The sequence below is a fragment of the Tupaia chinensis genome, unplaced genomic scaffold (assembly GCF_000334495.1).
Source record: "Tupaia chinensis unplaced genomic scaffold, TupChi_1.0 Scaffold000563_1, whole genome shotgun sequence".
Taxonomy (NCBI): Eukaryota; Metazoa; Chordata; class Mammalia; order Scandentia; family Tupaiidae; genus Tupaia; species Tupaia belangeri.
In genome coordinates this window covers 1986988-1995567 of record NW_006160076.1, presented here as the reverse complement: position 1 = coordinate 1995567, position 8580 = coordinate 1986988, and the positions used below count along the sequence as shown (strand labels likewise).

Genomic DNA, 8580 nt, shown 5'->3' with positions numbered 1-8580 from the left:
GGGGGCGGGTGGTTAGGATGGCTGGATTCCATATGGCCAGTTGTGCAGTTTGAGTCCTGGACTCGAGCACATGTGTATACATGCCCAAAATTCCCAAAGGAGGGAGACATGGAGGAGAATGAATTGTGGTCAGTTCCCATAGAGGGTACTTTCTCACTTCCCCTCTCTCTTTTTCTTTCTCTCTCTCTTTTTCTTTTTGTCTCTCTCAGGTGAGTGGGTTTTTTGTTTGTTTGTTTAAGAAGAGAACAGAATGAAAGGAAGGAATGGAGGGAGGGAGAAGAAGAGAGAGAGAGAAAGGAAGGAAGGAAAAAGGAAAGAAAGAAAGAAAACTAGACTAGAAAAAGAACTCAGCTGCTGGAATTTAACTGAGTTTGGATTACATTTCTGTCAGTTGCTAGCCATGATTTTGAGCAACTTACTGAAGTGCTCTTTCTCTAAGTTTCTTCATCTGTAAAATTAAAATAAAAATACCTACTTTATGGAGTTGTAGGAGTAATCCATGTAAAACCTTTAAGGTGTCTGAAACATAGTAAGTGCTTAATACATATTAGTTTTGATTTTGTTATTGTCACTGTATAATAAAAGCTGAAATCTCCAAAATGACTTATTTCTCTCAGTAAAGAATGATTGAGTAAAGACATTTTATTCCCTTTATTTTGTAGTACTTCTTAGATGCCCCACGATATTTGCCTGTAGGGTATAATTTGATCAGAAACGGGAAAATTCTTTCCTCAAACATATCCTCTACTAATTTGCCAAGTTCCTCTATGACAGCTATTTTCTTACTCCCTTTGCTGTCTGTTGAAATATAGAGTAGGTGGCATATTATCTTGCTGTCTCCTTAGCACTAATAGGGTTGTCAGGATTTTTCTGAGTGGTCAGGACAACACAGGAACCCACACTGCTTCTAAAGGAAGATGTAGAGATGGAAAAAGAAGGCTGTGTATAAATTAAGGATGAAGGCAGTTCCTCCAGTGGAGGGAAGAAAGAGGTTGACAACTGGCTGGCTATTGTACCTGGCTAAGAGATGTGACTGAAATGGATTTGAATCTCTGGGAAGAGCAGATCAGGAGTGATGTAGTTTATCTGAACAAGAGGTCTCTGCATGACACTTGTAACAGCGGTTTCCTGGAATCAGTAATCTGCATTCTGCCCCCTGGATCTAGAGGATAGATCTGATCCCCAGAGCTCTGCAAGCAGAACCTGACTGATGGCAAAGAAAAAGAGAAAAGAGCAAATATAAATTAAAAATGAAACCTAACTGCAAAAGCATGCATCCCTAGTTCTGTGGATACACAGAAATTGATTACCTTGATTAAGAAGGGTTTTTTTAAAAAATGGAATATCAGAACCATTTTTAGATTCTTAAAAAGTCACTTTTCCCCCACTAAAACTAGTTTTTAGATGCATAAATTGCAACATTTCTGGCTAGAATAAAACAGAATTCTCACCTAGAACACATTTAAAGAAAGATTAATCATATTGATAGAATAAAAGAAGCCAATTCTCACTGCAAAGAAATATTCTATGTGCAGAATTACTAGAGGGAAGATCTTTTTCTCTTGATTTTTATTTTGGAATTAAATTGATGGAAAACATCTTTCAACTCTCAAATAGAAGTATTGTTTTTTTCTCTTTTCATTCTTGTAAGCTAGAGATCTAGAAACACTATCGTTTTGTTATTGCTTATAGAGGTTTTTAGGTATAAAAAATGTGTTCTTCAGGTTACTGATGGTTGACTTGATTTCTAGAAGCAGCCATATCTGCTCTGACAATCTCTGAATCCAAGACCTTGAGACTCGGGTAGTCTCAGGATGCCCAGTTGCTGTCACAGCATGGTTGTATGGGACAATATAGTGCTCTATTTCCTGGAAACACTGGCCCTTCTTCATTGGAAACCTTCTTGGTTAACACCTTACTCTTTCTTATGATTTTTTTTTCTAAGTGTCTCAGATTATTAAGGCAGTCTTAATACAGGTTCCATGCATCTGTGTGTGTCTTTCTATCTAGCTCCTTCCTAGAAAATGAAATACAACTCATTTTTTTTTTTTTTTGAGAGGTTTTTGCTATAGGGAGCGTGCGCTCGCCAGCCAGACAGAGAGAGACAGACAGACAGAAAGCGAGAAATCACCCCCCAGGGGGGATGGCCACGCCACAATCCCTTCTCCTCCATTCTCTTCTCGGGATCTTGGGCACACACGCACACGCGCCCGGCGTAAGTTTAAGCCACCGGGTCTGGGACTCGAACTGTGGTCAACTATGTGGGAGTCCAGCGACATAGCCATTACGCTAACTGCTGGTCCCAATACAACTCATTTTTGAAAGATCAAATCCTTATGAAATATGATGTTAATAAAGATATATCGACAAGGAGTAGACCACAGCACCACCAGAAAAACAAAGCAACTACATGTGTGGGACAGGCCTTGATACCAAGCTCAAAGGTGAATTGCTTAAAGTGAGTATTGGGTGTCAGAGAAGATGACCTCAACCTGTTAGACAAAGCATCTTGCTTCTGGGGGAAAGTGGTTTGGCTACATGTTACAGTTTATTATATCATTACTTACTATAAAATTCTCCTCTCTTCCTTTAGAATACTTGCCTTGTCATCTTCCAAGTCCAGTTGGAAGCAGGGAATTAGAAATGCTGGCTTCCTATAGCTGGGATTTAGCACTCTGAGGGCGTAAGACAGTAAAAATTTTGTTGGTCCTCTATGAGCTGCTCACAGAAGCAGGTAGTTGGCAAAGGCTGGCCAATAAATACTGCTGAGTTCCAGAATAATGCCCTCCAGTAGGCAGTTTTATACATACAATTCAAAAGTATATTTGAGGAAGAGACCAAGCTGAGGTGTCTTGATGTGGTCAACAACACATAGCAAGCCCACTGTTTTGGTCTCTGCTTTGTGAGTATGACCATGTGAGGCAGGGCATTTCTTGGGTGTTGAAACAGGGACTAAGAAACTGCAACACTTGAAAGGAAAGCCCTTTAAGTTATTTACCTCTGGCTAGTGGTTCAAAAATGAACTATGTATGATGCTGGCAGATGGTGTGGTGGTTAAGGGCGCTGGACTCCCACATGGCCGACCTTGGTTCCAGTCCCAGACCTGGTGGCTTGCTTTCTCTCTCTCTCTCCCCCTCTGGTCAAATTAAAATAAACAAGTAAATAAAGTTAAATAAAATAATTCTTTAAAAAAAAAATAAACTGTGCAGTTTAGAGACCTGCAGTCATTCCCCTCCATAGAACAGCAGAAATAAGCCTCAGGATCTGTGCTGGTGCCTCCTCTTCTACTTTCTCCTCCTCCTCTTCTCCCTATTCCTCCTGTGTCTTCAAGTTTCTTTTGTACTTCTGGCTAGTGGTTCAAAAATGAACTATGTATGATGCTGGCAGATGGTGTGGTGGTTAAGGGCGCTGGACTCCCACATGGCCGACCTTGGTTCCAGTCCCAGACCTGGTGGCTTGCTTTCTCTCTCTCTCTCCCCCTCTCTGGTCAAATTAAAATAAACAAGTAAATAAAGTTAAATAAAATAATTCTTTAAAAAAAAAATAAACTGTGCAGTTTAGAGACCTGCAGTCATTCCCCTCCATAGAACAGCAGAAATAAGCCTCAGGATCTGTGCTGGTGCCTCCTCTTCTACTTTCTCCTCCTCCTCTTCTCCCTATTCCTCCTGTGTCTTCAAGTTTCTTTTGTACTGTTAAGATTTTACTTCTTAATATGGGCTATACAAAGGCTAAATCAATAGATGAAAAAAGTCATGTAGGTAGAGATCAAGAATAAGAACCTCATCTCTCTATGGGCTTATGAGTTACAGATTCTTCTTTTCACTAGGAGCTATATTTTTATGCCAACTATATATGGCACCCTGCTAGGTACTTTGAAAAGCACACTTCCACACCCCACTGTCTTTAGTGTGCAAGTACACTCAGGACACAAATATACTAGGGACCCATGAAAATTAAAAATATCCAATTTTCAATCGTGTATTTAATTACTAACCTGCTAGTAAACCAAGAAGTTAATAATCATTTTATTATTCAGAATCATTCTCCAGTTTTTAAACTTTTTTCCCATTACTGCATCCTCTTTAAAATACCATTCAAGAAAATTCATTGCTACTTGAGCTGTATGTTATGTTTCCATAGCACATTGTTTATGTTGTTTTTAAAAAGATGCATATGAAATGAAGAGGAAGGTTAAAGCATCGTGAAGTCACCACTGTTAGAAACATTTACATGTAGCATACCAGCCATCTGTGCTGTTTGTTGTATGGGATCCTGCCCAGGCCCTTCATTTGGCTCAGCTCCTTTGCAGGCCAGCTGAACTTCCAATTGGCCACCCAGTCCACTTGGATCTCAGTATCTATCTCTGCATGCTCAGATTAAACACCTGCTGGTTTCTAAACACTCTGAAGACTTCTACTGCCCCCTGGAGCAAATGAAGGTTGGAGCTTGAACAACACATTTAGATGATTTCTGACACTTGCTATAACGAAATATACAAAATTCATATTCTCTCCATCTTATTTTACTCACCAATTATCTTCCAAATATTTCTATGGGAGAAGAATAACACCAGATGTTTACTCTCTTTGTCACATAGAAGAAGAGGGGGTGTCTTCCATTAGGTCTTCATGAGCCCATGAGCCAGATAGTCACTTATGCCAGAGAATCTATCAGAGACCAAGCTTTCTGGGTTACCATTTCATGTACTGGGCTTCAGAGAAGACCAGAACACTCAAGATCAAATTCCCTTAAGTTATTACCATCATGTTGACTACAGGGTTTGATGATGGCAACCAAGAGCCATAGAAAGACGTTCTCATCTACCATATGTCCTGCTGTGAATATGAAGTATGTCCTTCCCACTGACTGCTCTCACTGGGTCTGACAATACTGTAAATTGGCATTATTTTTTTTTCATAAATTTAATTATGTTAACAGTGGACTACAGTAGAATATTTGTGAGAATTCAGAAGTCTACCTTTGTCTTGGATGTAATGGCTACTAACAGTTGAACACACTGTTTTATGTTTTTCTCATATTTGAAGAATTGTAGACATAGAACTGTCCCTGTAGTGTTATGACATTTAATGTAGCTCATTTAAAAGTTAATTGGGGGGTTTATCTAATTGTTGCTATTTGTGATTTTTAGATCTGTATATTAATATATATGCCTTGGTAGGAATAAACCTACTTATTTATTTAAGTTTCTAATTTTATTGTAGTTGAATCATGGCACTTATATCTTGGAGAAATTTTGACACTAGTAGTAGAGGATGGAGCCTTGTTTCTTCCTCATTAGCCGATCTGCCTCTTCCCCTCCTTTTTTATTCCTAAATTCTCTTAATGCAGTTCAAGGTCTTGCTCTACTTCTAGTCATATGTTTTTAATATATATGTCCATAAATAGCAAATGGAATGTGTTCTGGGATTGTCAACTGAACCAAAAGTTTATGCTCCAAACATGAAAGAGTGAGTTAGTGAGAAAACTGGTGCCTCTCATCTCTTACTAATACATCTCAGACGGCATTGAAAATGTGCAGGGAACACGCTGTAAGAAAACATTTTATGCAATATGTATCACAGCAGTCATCATTTCCCTTCTTCAAAGGGCCTTATTTCTCACCTTCCTCCGGTTGCCTATGGAACTGGAATATAGATTAGGCAATAGTAATTCATTCCTGCCTAGGTAACTTTTGAAGATTCTTCTTTGTGTTTGTTTGTTTGTTTGTTTGTTTTTAAGAAAGATTTTTTGTTATAGGTCATGTGCACTTGCTGGAGAGACAGAGAGACAGAAAGTGAGAAATTACCTTCCAGAGGGAATGGCCACACCACAATCCCTTCTCCTCCATTCTCCTCTCGGGATATTGGGCATGCACGCACACACGCCCAGTGTGTTCCAAGCCTCCAGGTCTAGGACCTGAGCTGTGGTCAACTACTTGGGAGACCAGTGACATAACCATCATGTCATAACCAGCCATCTGCTGGTTCCACTTTTAATCCACTCACTTTTGATTTTATGTGTTGTTTTGGAAAAATGAGTAATTGTTATATGAATAACTGTTTTTCTAGATGTTATTATACATAATCCCTCATCCACTCCTCAATCATCCTTTATCATAACATGTGTCTCTTAGCTTCAGAAAGCTCACATTTCTCCCCCTTCCCCAATTCTCAGACTTTGCTCATCCCCACTCCAAGTCAGAGGAAAACTATACTCCTTTTTACCATAATAAAGTGCCCTAAAGGACAGGGGAGGAAAAGAGAACTTCACAGAAACAAGATGTTTAACTCATGAATTGCTGCTCTCACCCACCTCAGCAGGGGTGGCCACACTGCAATCCCTTCTCCTCTATTATTCTCCCGGGATTTTGGGCATGCTCACACACACACACCTGGCATGAATTTCAAGCCACCAAGTCCGGGACATGAACCACAGTCGACCATGTGAAGGTCCAGCAATGCAACCTCTACACCACCTGCTGGTCCCATGAATCGCTTCTTATCTAAACAAAGTAGAAATACTTTTTTTTTTTTTTTTCAAAATTGAAAGATAGTTGTTCTGTGGATTTTTAGAAAAGATGAAATCTAACTCCAAGTTTCCTTGACTCTGGGTTCATGAACTTCTCTTTCTAGTATTTTGAAGTGGGAGCCTTCCCCACCCCAAATTTACCCCAAACTTATCTCCCACTCCTTCCCGCACTACCCATCATTTTGGACTAGACAGATGTCTCAGTCTTACGTGTATCAAAACATACTGCACTACCAGTATGCTTATTGCCCAAACCTGCACCGTCCGCTGGAATCCAGTAGCTTGGCAGGTTCTATACCATCCTTGGATACAGGAACCTGTTTAGGCTGGGAGTCCTGGCTTGGGATATCAAGCCATTTTGCCCACAATATCTATGACTACCTTTTCCCCAAAGTGGAAGAAGAGGGTGAGTCGGGGTTCCTATGACTTGTAGAACTTACCCTAGTCTTAGGGAATCTAACTCTAACTTGGTACCTTTGTATCTCCTCCTTCTAGCTAATATCTGCTTTTCCTATCTCTAACATAATCTTCTCCTTGGGATTTCTGAGACAAAAGGGAGGATACTGCAGAGAACATTTGCTTTAGCTCCCTCTGTTTTCTTTCACAGTAGAAACTGTTCTGATGCTAGGAAACTCAAAACCATAGAGAAAAAAGGGCAGGGGGAAAACACATAAATAAATGTCTCAACAAATAATTTTACTACCAATGTAGATACCTAATCTCTTTTTATTCAGTCTTTCTGAAGTTAATGTATTATCTATCTCACTCAAGGAAGAAATGACCCAAGGTCAGCCTGACCTCTTATTTACTCCAAGAGAATATATCAACAACTGAGTCATTAAACAAAGCCCATTCTGCCTTTTTCACTCATAGAACTTCACTAGGTTTATCTGAAATATGCTTGAAAAACAATCTAATTTATCTTGCCCAAGTAATTTAATTAGAATTAAATTAAATTCAGCAGAATGCATACATCATTTTACATGCTGCACCTTGATTCATTTTATTGGCTATTTTTATTTTAAAGGCATGATGAGTTATTTGGCCCCACAGTATTATATCTAATATAAGCTAACTGATCCTTAGGCGCACTAGGGAAAACAAAACTCCTGCTCATCATTATGCATGTCACTCACAGCACATTTGAATTGCATCTTTTTGGCAATGTGTGAGCTGGTGAGATAGGTACTTCATATCAGTTTATTTATACTTCCCAAAGGAATATTTTTTAGCTTGTCCCTTGTTTTTCATCTCTCTCTCTCACACACACACACTCACACACACACACACACATATACACAGTAAAAAAGAAAAGAAAAGAAATCATATTCAGATTCTATTCAAATCACTCTCATAGTCATGAAGAAAACTTCAGGGTATCAAGGGAACTGAGAATGCAGTTTGAAACTCTCTTCTTTTTAGATAGTTGGAAATAGTAAATTGTGTAGAAATTGCTTTTCAGTTATGGAGTAGATTTGTTGTACTGGGATACAGTTGTTTTTAGGGAGCACAATCTTAAAGGGCCAGCATCATATGGATACGACGTACCATTGGAAGGATGCCGATTTAATAGTCATTTTTCCAGAAGAACTATAGGACTGTCTTTTAGGTCTTGTTCTTGATTACTATACTATAGCAGGAGTCTTCCAAAGCTACATGCCTATGTGACTATAGAAACAAAGGGGGAGAACAGTATCTTTTCTCCTTTTTTCTCAATCCCAAATTACTTAAGGTTGAGACATTCATAAGAGGAAAGTAATGTGTCCTCTAGGTTGACCAGTCTGTTGAAGCTGTCATGATGCCTGAACATTGTTCTCCACCACTAGGCTGCCTCCTTGAAGCTGTTGTATCAAAGCAGCGTTAAATGATTCCAGAAACTTGGGAGTGGTGATGGGAAGGAGATAGTTGAACAGAAAATATATTAGGTCATTGGTAAAGTCGTGACACATTTTTGCATAGAAAACACATCATGACTTTTCCCATGGTCCAATACCTTTAGCAAAAAAAAAAAAAAAAAAAAAAAAAAAAGAAAAAAAAAATATAAATTTAGAG

The 8580-nt window shown here is 39.0% G+C and overlaps 1 pseudogene; it reads left to right on the top strand.

Moving 5' to 3' along the window:
• Positions 1–1038: 1038 nt before the first annotated feature.
• The window catches only part of LOC102476943 (28S ribosomal protein S22, mitochondrial-like), a 21207-nt pseudogene continuing 13665 nt past the window's right edge, over positions 1039–8580 (top strand).